Source organism: Triticum urartu, chromosome 6 (genome assembly GCF_003073215.2).
Source record: "Triticum urartu cultivar G1812 chromosome 6, Tu2.1, whole genome shotgun sequence".
Taxonomy (NCBI): domain Eukaryota; kingdom Viridiplantae; phylum Streptophyta; class Magnoliopsida; order Poales; family Poaceae; genus Triticum; species Triticum urartu.
The window spans coordinates 376,838,672-376,852,354 of record NC_053027.1 but is presented as its reverse complement, the minus strand read 5'-3'; positions in this window follow the sequence as shown (position 1 = coordinate 376,852,354).

Genomic DNA, 13,683 nt, shown 5'->3' with positions numbered 1-13,683 from the left:
CGGCCAACTCTACTTGGCCGTATACTAAGCTCATAGGGATCTCCTTCCCGTCAGGGCCCACTGGTCCGACCTCGGCCATGTGGTTCGGGTCAGACTTCGTAAAACGGGTCTTCACCATGGCCCAGGCTTCCCGAGCGCCTTGTCGGCAGGCCGATATCTTCCACAACCGGAAGCGCCGCCGAGCTCCCTCCATCTTCTCCGCAAGCTCTCCAAGGCTCTCGGGCACGGAGTGGGCAGGCCATAAGGCTTGGGCAACACCTCGCATCGCTTGCCGAATTCGCTCGTGCAGTTGCATGAGTTCGGGAAGAAGGTCACCCGTAGAACCGGGTATCTCCTCTGCAGGACGACCTGTGAGCATACCTACAGACATTACTCTGTTAATCGACTTCCTCGCCGAACCTTTTTTCTTCAAAAGTTCGTTCAAGCACTTACTAAAAATGCCGCGTCGAAGCCGCTGATTCTCCTTCGTGGAGTCGGACAGCTGGCCATGAACATCTTTAAGTTCGACATCCAGCTTGGTGTTGGCATCCTGAAGATCATTCTTCTATCGCCTCACCCTTGTCAACATACTCTCACCGGCCTTTAGCTGGCGTAAGAGTTGTTGCTTGTCCGGATCGAGTCCGGCGCCATCTGCAATTTAACTTGTCAGATTTGCACCCACACCGCACAATACTAATCTTTCAAAGTGTATTTTACCCGAGGGGGTCTCTCGGGGCTCCCCTGCTGCGGCTAGTGCGGCCTCTAGTTGGGCCTTGCACTTCTCCAGCTCCTGGAACAGTACAGTATTCTTCTCTGTAAGAACCTGCATATTCAATGATCCTTAAATCATTTGCTCTAACTGTTTCAAGTCTCTAGGGCTACTGGCATATGTATATATTTAACCAAAATTTTCTTACCCGTATGTCTTTCACATAGTGCTCCGTAGCTCTAGCTAAACCATTTTGAGCGGCACGGAGGTACGCATCTCCTGAATTAAAGGCATCTAAAGCCTCTTGGGAGAAACAACCGTCGCGTAGAGTTGTCCGGCGACGCCTGTGGTTCATGGCACTCTCCACTTCTGAATTTGTGGCGGACAACCTGTCCGCATCCTCTGTCGGAGGAGCGTCCGGTGCGCGCCTTGTACTCGCCTCCGCTTCCTGGCCAGACGTTGGAGCCTGGCTGGTGGAGGCGCGATTGGCAACCTCTCCGGATGTAGTTCGGCGATGTCTCTTCGTCCTGAAGATAGCACGAACGTTAATATGACCCTGACAGAATAACTCCAGGGAAGCAGAGGGTGCACTATACCTTTGCGCCGGCATTTCAGTCCGGACTTCATTCCTTTTTGCCCTACGGGGCTCTACGGCCCCTCGTTGGCTAGCCGCCACAGGTTCAGCTCCCTGCCGTGGAAATCTCCCCTGCAAAACGCGGTTGTCGTCAGAAACACCGAAATACATGAGAGTGTAATCCCTCTCAAGCGAACGAGACTCCGGTTTCCGTCACCTGGGAGGCCGGGATTAACCCTGGGTAATCAGCCGTGATGGCTACCAAGGTATTGTCCTTGCTTAGCTGATAAAACACCCCGTCGATAAGCTCCACCGATATGTCCGGATCCTCTTCGGAGTCCGGATCGAGGGACCGTTCTGGGTCCTCGGGCTGTGGAGGGCGGCTGCTGATATTTTTTACCTCCTGTCGCAGTTCCTGCATTGAAGTTGTTAGACTACCTATCTAACCACGGGAGTATAAAAAAAGGGAAGCGCAATTGTTCTCTTACCCAACTTGGAGGATCGTTCATACTGAATCCGGCCCGTGGATTGACGCGGAGGAATTTCTCCTTTTCTCCCTTGTACAAAGAGGATAAGATCTTTTCTAGAGCGGCACCTGAGGCCAGCCCTTTACGACCATAACGGGTGGTGTCATCCTCCCCGTTGAATTCCCACATTGGGTGGCCTCTGTATTGAAGCGGCTGCACCCCCCGCATAATGCATGCGTCCATGACTCCAATCCTGGTTAGTCCGAAATGAGCCAACAGTCTTATCCGGCCCATCAGGTAAAGGACGTCTCTGTCGCTTTCTCTCTGAGAGCTCCACGCACGCTAGCTCAAGCGTTTCTTCAATGGAGCACTGTTGAACTCAGGGAGACCGACCCGGATAGGGTCCGGTAGCGGGACGTCATCTATATAAAACCATTCCGAAGGCCAGTCCTCGGACGCTTCCTTGGGGGTTCCGGATAGGTATCCGGTCCCGGCAATGCGCCATACTTCGGCTCCGCCCACTTGGTATATGGACCCCTTTTGAGAACGGGGCACCAGACAGAATAACCTCTTCCACAGTGCGAAATGAGCCTCAACGCCTAAAAATAGCTCGCAAAGGGCGACGAAACCCGCAATATGCAACACGGAGGCGGGCGTGAGATTGTGCAGTTGGAGGTCGTAAAACTCCAAAAGCCCGCGGAGAATGGGTGAATTCGAAATCCCAGTCCCCTTAATAGATAGGGGACGAGGCACACCCGCTCTCCCCTAGAAGGATTGGGGGTGCTCTCCGCTTGTTTTCTGCCATTATAGGTGGCGAGACCAGCTCGGACTGGGACCATGCAGGCCTGGGGGAGGAATCCCTGGGCTTGAAGTGACACTAACTTGCTATGCGGGATGGTACAACTCTCCCAGTCCCCGGGTTTGGGACCGGGGGGCGAGGGGAGGAGCTACGACGGCTGGTCATGTTGGAATAGACCTTTGCTGGAAGCGCTCTGATGATCACTCGCGGAAAGGAGGAGATGTGGTTTGGATCTAAATCCCCATCCCGTTAAATAGGCGGCTCATTTATACGGCCAGGGGTGTAAATGTAAAAACACCCCTGTTTTTCGCATCTGCTTTACACGTAGAAGACGACCATTATTGGGCATGGAAGCCGAGGAGCACTACATTACAAGAATAGGACATTATTCCTACAGGTACACAAGATTTGGAGAAGAACCCGCCTTGCAATGCCGAACAATTTATGCGCCGGACTCGTCGTCATTGAAGCCTGGTTTGGGGGCTACTGAGGGAGTCCTGGATTAGGGGGTGTTTGGATAGCCGGACTATACCTTCAGCCGGACTCCTGGACTATGAAGATATAAGATTGAAGACTTCGTCCCGTGTCCGGATGGGACTTTCCTTGGCATGGAAGGCAAGCTTGGCGATGTGGATATTCAAGATCTCCTACCATTGTAACCGACTTTGTGTAACCCTAACCCTATCCGGTGTCTATATAAACCGGAGGGTTGTAGTCCGTAGAGGATCAACTCCATACACAATTATACCATAGGCTAGCTTCTAGGGTTTAGCCTCCTTGATCTCGTGGTAGATCTACTCTTGTACTACCCATATCGTCAATATTAATCAAGCAGGAGTAGGGTTTTACCTCCATCAAGAGGGCCTGAACCTGGGTAAAATAAAATGTACCCTGTCTCCTGTTACCATCCGGCCTAGACGCACAGTTCGGGACCCCCTACCCGAGATCCGCCGGTTTTGACACCGACACTCCTCCTCCATTCCGTCAGCTGTATCAGCAGAAGAGCAAAGGTGGCAGTGGACCCACCCACCCAACCCTGGCTTTCAGAACCAGACTTCGTCTCAAGCTCCAAGATCAAGTGCTCCGTATCATCGTCCTCTTTCAGAGGTCACGTGCAACAAGTGCCAACAAAAGGGTCACTATGCCAACAAATGCTTCAATCAGAGGCGTCTCCCTCCTCCTCCTCCTGTGAGATCGGCAAGTACAGATGTGGTCAAGCATAACCCCAAGCACTCCAAGGTCAACTTGATGAATGCATCTCAGGCAGAGGACTCATCAGATGACATCATGGGTAACCTTCCTGTTAACGATGTTCCTGCAAAAGTTCTTTTTGACACTAGTGCATCGCATTGTTTCATCTCGAAACCTTTTGCATCTAAGCATGAGTTGATTTCCCAAGTTATGCATACACCGTTAGCAGTTGTCTCTCCGGGTAGATGTTTGCTCGCTAACCACGAGGTTCCGGATATTTCTATCATGTTGGGTGACTTCAAGTTTCTGGCTTCTCCAATGGTTCTTGGTAACTCGGATATTGATCTTATTCTCGGGATGGATTGGCTTTCTAAGCACAAGGCTCAGCTTGATTGTGCAGCCAGGCAAATTCAATTGACTCATTCGTCTAAGGATGTAATTGTCTTTGCCTCTCGGGATAATAATATCCGTCTATTTTCTCTCAATGACAAGGGTGAACTGGATGCCATCTCGCAAATTCCAGTCGTTTGCGAGTATCAAGACATCTTTCTAGAAGAGCTTCCAGGAATGCCTCCGCACCGGCCAGTTGAATTCTTCATTGATCTTGAGCCCGGCACGGAACCTGTGTGCAAGCGTCCTTACAAGATCGGACCTGAAGAGTTGAAGGAGCTGAAGAAGCAAGTCGATATTCAAGAGAGAATGGGCCTCATCCGACCTAGTTCTTCTCCGTGGGGTTGTGGTGTTCTTTTTGTGAAGAAGAAGGATGGAACGGACCGACTTTGTGTTGATTACTGTCCATTAAACAAGAAGACCATCAAGAACAAATACCCACTTCCCAACATCAACGAGCTGTTCGAACAACTCAAAGGTGCCCAAGTATTCTCCAAGCTTGACCTCCGTATGGGTTATCATCAGATTCGAATCCGCGAGCAAGATATTCCCAAGACGGCTTTCAGGACAAGCTTTGGTTCATATGAATACACTGTCATGTCTTTTGGCCTCGTCAACGCTCTCAGAACGTGAAGCAACTCCGTAGCTTCCTCGGTCTCGCAAGCTACTGTCGAAGATTCGTTGAAAACTTTTCTAAGATCGCGAAGCCTCTCTCAAATCTTCTCCAGAAGCACGTCAAGTACGTTTGGTCTCCGGAGTGTGACATTGCTTTCAACACTTTGAAAGAGAAATTGGTCACCACTCCAATTCTGACTCCGCCTGATGAATCCAAGCCGTACGAGGTCTTTTGTGATGCCTCTCTCCAAGGTCTTGGCGCAGTGTTGATGCAAGAGAAGAAAGTTGTGGCTTATACCTCTCGCCAGTTGAAGCCCAATGAGAAGAACTACCCCACTCATGATCTCGAGTTGGCGGCAGTTGTGCATGCTCTTTTGACTTGGAGACATCTCTTATTGGGAAGAAAAGTGGAAATTTTCACTGATCACAAGAGTCTCAAGTACATCTTCACTCAGCCTAATCTCAACCTCAGGCAAACTCGATGGGTCGAAATGATTCAAGAGTATAATCCGAGTATCGAGTATACTCCAGGCAAGGCCAATGTGATTGCTGACGCTTTGAGCAGGAAGGCTTATTGCAACAGCCTGATTCTCAAGCCTTATCAACCCGAGCTTTGTGAAGCTTTCCGCAAACTTAATCTGCAAGTTGTTCCTCAAGGTTTCCTCGCCAACCTTCAAGTCTCTCCTACCTTGGAAGACCAGATTCGCCAAGCCCAACTTCTTGATGCTATGGTGAAAAAGGTGAAGATTGGGATTGCCAAGAGTCAACCCAAGTACAAGAGCTACCGCCTTGATGACAAGGATACTCTCTTCTTCGAGGATCGTATTGTTGTGCCCAAAGGTGACCTTCGTAAAGTGATCATGAACGAGGCTCACAATTCTCTCCTCTCCATCCACCCTGGGAGCACGAAGATGTATCAGGACCTCAAGCAGGCTTATTGGTGGACTCGAATGAAGCGCGAGATTGCTCAATTCGTTAATGAATGTGATATCTGCAGAAGAGTGAAGGTAGAACACCAAAGGCCAGCTGGTCTCCTCCAACTTCTTGCCATTCCAGAATGGAAGTTTGACCACATTGAGATGGACTTCGTGACTGGGTTTCCAAAGTCCAAACGTGGCAATGATGCTATATTCGTTGTCATCGACAAACTCACTAAAGTGGCTCACTTTCTTCCTATCAAAGAGTCAATCACTGCAGCTCAATTGGCGGAACTCCATACCTCTCGAATTGTCTCTCTGCACGGTATTCCACAAGTGATCTCTTCAGACCGTGGCAGCATCTTTACCTCCAAGTTTTGGGATTCTTTTCAGAAGGCCATGGGCACCAACATCCGCTTCAGCACAGCTTTCCATCCTCAAACTAGCGGTCAAGTCGAGCATGTCAACCAGATTCTTGAAGATATGCTAAGGACTTGTGTGATCTCCTTCGGCATAAAGTGGGAGGATTGTCTTCCTTATGCTGAATTCTCCTACAACAACAGTTTTCAAGCAAGTTCGGGCAAGGCCCCATTTGAAATTCTGTATGGCAGGAAGTGCCGTACCCTCTCAACTGGTCTGAAACCGGTGAACGTCAGCTTCTCGGAAATGACTTAATCACAGAAGCAGAGGAAATGTGCAAAGTCATTCGAGATAACCTCAAAGCAGCCCAATCCCGCCAGAAGAGCTACTATGATAATAATCACCATGATTTGGCTTTCGAGATCGGAGATCATGTTTACCTCCGCGTCTCTCCTATGAAAGGTACTCGTCGCTTCGGTATCAAAGGGAAGCTTGCCCCTAGATACGTGGGACCTTTCAAGATTGTCAGCAAGAGAGGCGATCTCGCCTATCAACTCGAGCTTCCTTCAAACTTTGCAAATGTGCATGACGTGTTCCATGTCTCTCAGCTCCGAAAGTGCTTCAAGACTCCTGACCGCACCATCAACTTCGAGGACATTGAGCTCCAAGAAGATCTCTCTTATCATGAGCACCCCGTGGCTATTCCTGAAGAGACTGAACGCAAGACTCGCAACAAGTCAATCAAATTCCTCTAAGTCAAGTGGTCACACCATTCCGACCGTGAAGCTACCTGGGAACGTGAGGATCACCTCCGTTCTGAGTACCCGGTGTTATTTCAGTCCTAGATCTCGGGACGAGATCCTTTCGTAGTGGTGGAGTGTTGTAACACCCCGGATATGATTTACCCAATATGTACTCCAACTCTTGCCGTTTTCGGCGTTAAGTTATTTTATTTTCTCGGGTTCAGGTTTTTGTCTCTGTGTGTTTTTGTCGTTGTCATGCATCTCATATCATGTCATCATGTGCATTGCATTTGCATAGGTGTTCATCTCATGCATTCGAGCATTTTCCCCGTTGTCCGTTTTGCATTCCGGCGCTCCGTTCTCCTCCGGTGGTCATTTCTACCTTTTTCGTGTGTGGGGATTAAACATTTCCGGATTGGACCAATACTTGCCAAGCGGCCTTGGTTTACTACCGGTAGACCGCCTGTCAAGTTTTGTACCATTTGGACTTCGTTTGATACTCCAACGGTTAACCGAGGGACCGAAAAGGCCTCGTGTGTGTTGCAGCCCAACACCCCTCCAATTTGGCCCAAAACTCACCAAAACCCTCTCCATCATCTAGAGCGTTCGATCACGATCGCGTGGCCGAAAACCGCACCTCATTTGGACTCTCCTAGCTCCCTCCACCTCTACATAAAGACCCCTCCTCGAAAATCCGGATCTCCCCCATCCAAACCCTAAAAAAATCTCCTCCTCTGCCGACGGACACGTCCGGACGGAGCAGGACGTTGTCCGCCGCTGTCACCGACCTACCACACCGCGCCACGTGTCCCGGGCGGGCACCCACATCGCCGCCGCCGCACCGGCCCGCCCGAGCCCGCGGGGGGCCCCCGCGGCCCATCCAGGCGCCGCCCCGCGCCTTCTTCCCCACGGTCGTGCCCGCTCTCGCCGGCCGGCGCCGCCGCGCCGCCGCGGCCGCCTTCGACGCCGGCAGCCTCCGCCGCCCCGCTCCGGCGCGCCCCACGCCCGACGCGGCCGGGCCTCGCCGCCGTCCCACGCCGCGGTCGCCGCCACCGCGCCGCCGCACAACTCCGGCGCAGAACCCACCTCACTCCGGCCGCCCCGACAACTCCGGCGCTGATTCCGGTGATCCTCGGGAACTGTGCTGCTACAGTACCCCCGGATCCAGATCTGGATCTCGGGTTGACTTTTATCCCTAACCCTAATTTATTTGCCCTTGTTCATAGCATCGTAACTCCGCATCTGTAGCTTCGTTTTGGACATATAGCATATCAAAATGTTCGTCTCAGAGAGCACATCATTTCATCTCACTGCATCATTTTCATTTGAGTTTATCTTGATGCCCGAAATGCTGTTGGAAGAATGCTATTTGAGATAATTGTCAGATCTGCTGCTCCAATTAGATATTTGTCATTTTTGCCATGATTAATGTGTGCATGTTATGCCCCTGGGCTCTTCACGAGTTTTGTTATATGTTTTGCCATCTATCCAGAGGTGCAACCTATGTATTTTTGTGATGTGTGTGATGACTAGCACAAGCTTGCAAAGTGGTGCATTCGTTAATGCTGATTTCAGGGACTTAGCATTTCCACTAAGTCCTTGAGCTGTTTATCTCAATATGCCATATGTTCATGTTGTTTCCTAGTGATCTGTGCCTCTTTTGAGGATGATCAGTAAGGATGTTTTGTTAATCTTGTAGTGCTATATCCATCCATGACTTTGTTTGCAATTATGGAGCACCCTAGCTTGAGTCAGTCGAGCTCTACTTTTGTCATTTCGTGAATCTGGGCAGATTGTCTACTTGTTAGCGATTTTGCCGAGGATGTTGTAGTTGATCCGTGCATGATATGCTATTGTTCTTGCCATGTCTAGCTTGTATTTTGTGTAAACTTGATGGGTGCATGCTTAGATTGTCATGACTTGCTCTGTAGTGAGTGCATCGAACTCGTAAACATGCCTACTTGATATCTGTTTCAGCATGCTCCAGTTTTCACCAAGTCTGAGAACTGATTATGTTTTTGCCATGTTCACATGCTTGCAAATGTATTTTATGATCCCTTTTGGCTCAAGGTCACTAAGGGACTTTTGTTAAGCTCTTTGAGTAGCTCCATGCCATGCTTTACTTTGCCATGTTCATGTCCTGTAGCATATTGTTTTCAAGCTCCAAAGTGTGCTATCTGATCTGAAATTCCAGACAAGTGTTAATTTCACCAAGTCTGAGATCTGTTTACCAAATGCATTTTTGCCATGCTTGTTTGAACCTGTTAATGGATGAATTGGACGTAGCTCAGTGCTAGTCTTTTGTTAAGCATCATGAGTGGATCCCTGCCATGTATTTTGATGCCATGTTTGAGTGCTGTAGCATGTTCATCTTGTTGCATTTAGATGGCTACTTGCTGTAAATCGCAGAACGTGGTCATATTTGAATCGCTTGCCATTTCCAAACCGTAACTCCGATTCCGGTGGTCTTTATATTGTTTTCAAGCGAGTTCATCTCATCTTTCCAGTGGCACACTTGAATTTCCATGTTGAGGCCAGGTTCATGCGTTCCTTGTCAAATCTTGCATATGCATCACACATTGCATCCCGCATAGCATACCATCTTTGCATCATATTGTTTGAGCTTTGCACGTGGTTGATTGTGTCCTTGTTGCTTGTTTGTCTTGTTTGGGTAGAGCTGGGAGACGAGTTCGCTAACGAGGAGCCCGTTGAGTTTGCTTTCGAGGATCCAGTCAACTCTGACAACTTTGCAGGAAAGATGATCATACCCTCGAAATCACTACTATCTTTGCTTTGCTAGATGCTTGCTCTTTTGCTATGCCTATGCTACGATGCCTACCACTTGCTTACCATGCCTCCCAAATTGCCATGTCAAACCTCTAACCCACCATGTCCTAGCAAACAGTTGATTGGCTATGTTACCGCTTTGCTCAGCCCCTCTTATAGCGTTGCTAGTTGCAGGTGAAGATTGGAGACCGTTCCTTGCTGGAACATTATTTACTTGTTGGGATATCACTATATTATCTTGTTATCTTAATGCATCTATATACTTGGTAAAGGGTGGAAGGCTCGGCCTCTCGCCTAGTGTTTTGTTCCACTCTTGCCGCCCTAGTTTCCGTCATATCGGTGTTATGTTCCCGGATTTTGCGTTCCTTAAGCGGTTGGGTGATAATGGGAACCCCTTGATAGTTCGCCTTGATTAAAGCTTTTCCAGTAATGCCCAACCTTGGTTTTACCATTTGCCACCTAGCCCCTTTTTCCCTTGGGTTTCCGGAGCCCGAGGGTCATCTTATTTTAACCCCCCCCCCCGGGCCAGTGCTCCTCTGAGTGTTGGTCCACCTCGTCAGCCGCCGGTGGCCACCAGGGGCAACTCTGGGCTGGCCTACCAGAAGTTTGGACAATCTGAGTGTGCCCTGAGAACGAGATATGTGCAGCTCCTATCGGAATTTGTCGGCACATTCGGGCCGTGTTGCTGGATTTGTTTTAACTTGTCGAAGTGTCTTGTAGAACCGGGATACCGAGTCTGACCGGAATGTCTCGGGAGAAGGTCTATTCCTTCGTTGACCGTGAGAGCTTGTCATGGGCTAAGTTGGGACTCCCCTGCAGGGTTTTGAACTTTTGAAAGCCGTGCCTGCAGTTATGGGCAGATGGAAATTTGTTAATGTCCGGTTTTAGAGAACTTGAACCTTAACTTAATTAAAATGAATCAACTGTGTGAGTTGCCGTGATGGTCTCTTCTCGGCGGAGTCCGGGAAGTGAACACGGTGTTGGAGTAATGCTTGCCGCAGGATGCCCTCTAGTTACTCGATCGCGCTTTGCCTTCTCTTCTCGCTCTCTTTTGCGAACAGGATAGCCACCATATATGCTAGTCGCTTGCTGCAGCTCCACATAATTGCCTTGCCTTTCCTATTAAGCTTAAATAGTCTTGATCGCGAGGGTGCGAGATTGCTGAGTCCCTGTGGCTCACAGATTACTATTGAACCAGATGCAGGGCCTGATGATTCCATTCCAGATCACGCGCTTGAGCTCAAGTGGGAGTTCGACGAGGACTCACACCGATACTACGTGTCTTTCCCTGATGATCAGTAGTGGTGCCCAGTTGGGGTGATCGGGACTGTGTCGCATGTTGGGTTGTTCTTTTATTTTGGCGCCGTAGTCGGGCCATGAGTGTTTGATTGATGTAATGCTATTTATGTACTTTGATTGACGTGGCGAGTGTAAGCCAACTATGTATCTCCCCTTTATTATCTATATTACATGGGATGTTGTGAAGATTGCCTAACTTGCGACATTGCTTTCAATGCGGTTATGTCTCTAAGTCGAGCCTCGACACGTGGGAGCTATAGCCGCATCGAGGGCGTTACATACACCCCACATCATTTTATTGAAAGAAGAGAGATAACAATTACAAAATTCCTCAAGGGGAGGAATAAAGAAAAGAAAAAGCTAAACTAGAAAGGCTAAAGAAGACTAAGGAAAGAAAAGTAAAAACATTATTGCTAGTATTATCATTACCTTCCAGATTGCGCTTCTTGGCCACCACTGCTGCCTTTTCATCAATTCACATCAGGTTAGTCTGAGGATTGCGCAAACTGAAGTGGAGATTCTCTTCCGTAACAATGGCTGGGGTGGGAATCACCTCATTCTCGTTGTCCATCGAAGAATCAGGGGACTGGACAATATATTTGCTCGGCCCCTTCCCCTCGAAAATCTCACTCTCCTGCAGGGGTTTCATAGAGGTACCACATTTGACCGTGTCAGCATAGGATTTATTCATATTGCATGAAACTGTACAACTTTCAGGATACTTTATCGAATTCACCAGGGAGGGAGTGCTTACATTTCCAAAAATAGTGTGTTTGCCAGAGGGTAGATCACTCTTTCTTTTCTTTTTCTCTGCCTCATCATGCTCCATGGCTAGAGTGTCGATCAGGAGAGTGTTACCGAGAGACTCGCCCGAGCCCGCATCTTCAGGAGAGTCCTGTTGTTTATCCTGGCCCTTACACTGAGAGCCAAATGTTGTACCAGTAGCATTGGAGGAAGTTCCCACATCATTTTTTCCATTAGCAGTTTGTATTTTCATCTTCTTAAACATACGATTTCCAGACTCAGGAGGAATAGTCATTGTTGTTTTCCCACGATCTAGGTCCCTGACCAGCACCTGATCCAGCTCGTAATAAAAATCAAAAAAGTGACCCCCCCAGCACTGCCTCAGCTACATGTGGAATTTCATCCACATTCCTGCAACCAATTTTCACACGCATATATTCAGGGCGATGAAGCGTAGCCCCATCGATTTCCAAGGGGACACCAACCAGAGAGGAGACAAATATCAGGTTCCTTTCATTCCTTTTCTCCAAGGGGACATTGCTGACTTTAATCCAGGCTTTCTCCATAACCCCTTTGGCTCCAAGAGCCGAGGTCCAGGGATCAATTTTCACCACAGTACCAGTGGATTTGAGGGTCATTCTGCCAATATAGCAAGCTTTGGAAACATCACGACGATTAGGAAACCTAACAATAAAAACACCAGGTCCAATGGCTCTAGCCGTACATCTCCATTCAGTAGCAATGTATTGAGATAACTCAAATTCCATATCCTTAGTAGAAGTGTGCCCCTCCACAATAGTGATCATCACACTAGTCTCACGCTCTTTCATCTGCCTAGCAGTACACGAATCATGTATGTAATAAAATCCTTGCCCCTTAGCAGAGAAGGCACACATCGATGCAATGCAATCCCAAGGAAGAAACTCAACACAAACAGAAGCAAGATGGCCTAGTTTGCTGCATCTCTCACAAAAGGCTTGCGGGCATCTAGCAGGGGTATCCTCAGGTGACTTGTAGATCAGACAGGCATTATGGTTCATGGGCAAGTTCACCTGAGTGGTTTGGTTGCCCAGCATGCGGCGCTGCGGCATCTCCCCAAGCTGCTTGTCGATGTTGTCCCCTCCACCAGATCCAGACATGGCCTTGGGTTTCTCCACCCAAACCCCACCGGATCTGGGCTCTTGGCGACCAGCCGCAGCAGCTTCCCATAGATCAGCAGCGCCCGTAGAATGGACGGCGTTGGAGGAGGCGTGGTCGGCCTCGCCATCGTTCCTCCGCCAGGAGAACTTGCGCCCACGGTCAAAGCGCCCAGCTCCCCGATCCGCCCACTCGGCTCCACCGCCGTCGTGCTTGTCGTCCCGGTAGCCACGCCCCCCACCACCAGCCATCGGAGAAGCCCACGCCGGAGAAGCCACGACCTCCGCGAACGACCTTTCGTCGCCTCCAACCTTGTCGCGCCACCAGTGGAAGGAAGGGGGGAAACTGGATCTAGGGTTTTCGGCGCCGCCCAGAGGTGGGAAAGGGCGGAATCGAGATCAAGGAGGTGGTAGGGTTTGGGTTTTATACCCGCGGTGCCCACATCGCTCCTCTCATGGCGGCCTGGATCGCCTTCCACGTGGGCTACATCCGCCATGGGTGGTGGGGTGCCACCCCTAGGTCCCGCACCCAGCAGCCCCGGGTCACTCGATCTTCTTGGTGGCACACAGCCGTGTACCGCGCCTCCCCACATCAAGACGTGACGGTCCGTCGGGATCGATCGCGGGCTCCGATGCCGTCGAGGGCACCGGCAGCCTGTCCCAGATCCTGGCAAAAAAACACGGGAATGGCACTATGTGCCCGATGTCGATGTACTCGCCCTCACGAAGAGAGTGCGCGTCCACCGTGCGCCCCTCCCCATCGAGAAGGACCAGCCGAAGCGCCTCGTGTCGAAGCACGATCTTGTCGACGTCGAACGTGATCGAGCGGGCGGCGAGGAGATCCGCCGCGTAGGTCGCACGCCACCGCGTGTCGCCAGCACCGCACCGCGTGACACATGAGGAAAACTCCTTCAATCATAGGGAGCTACTTGTGTCAGTCCAATAGCAGCGCTAGGAGGGCACCGTTGAGTCG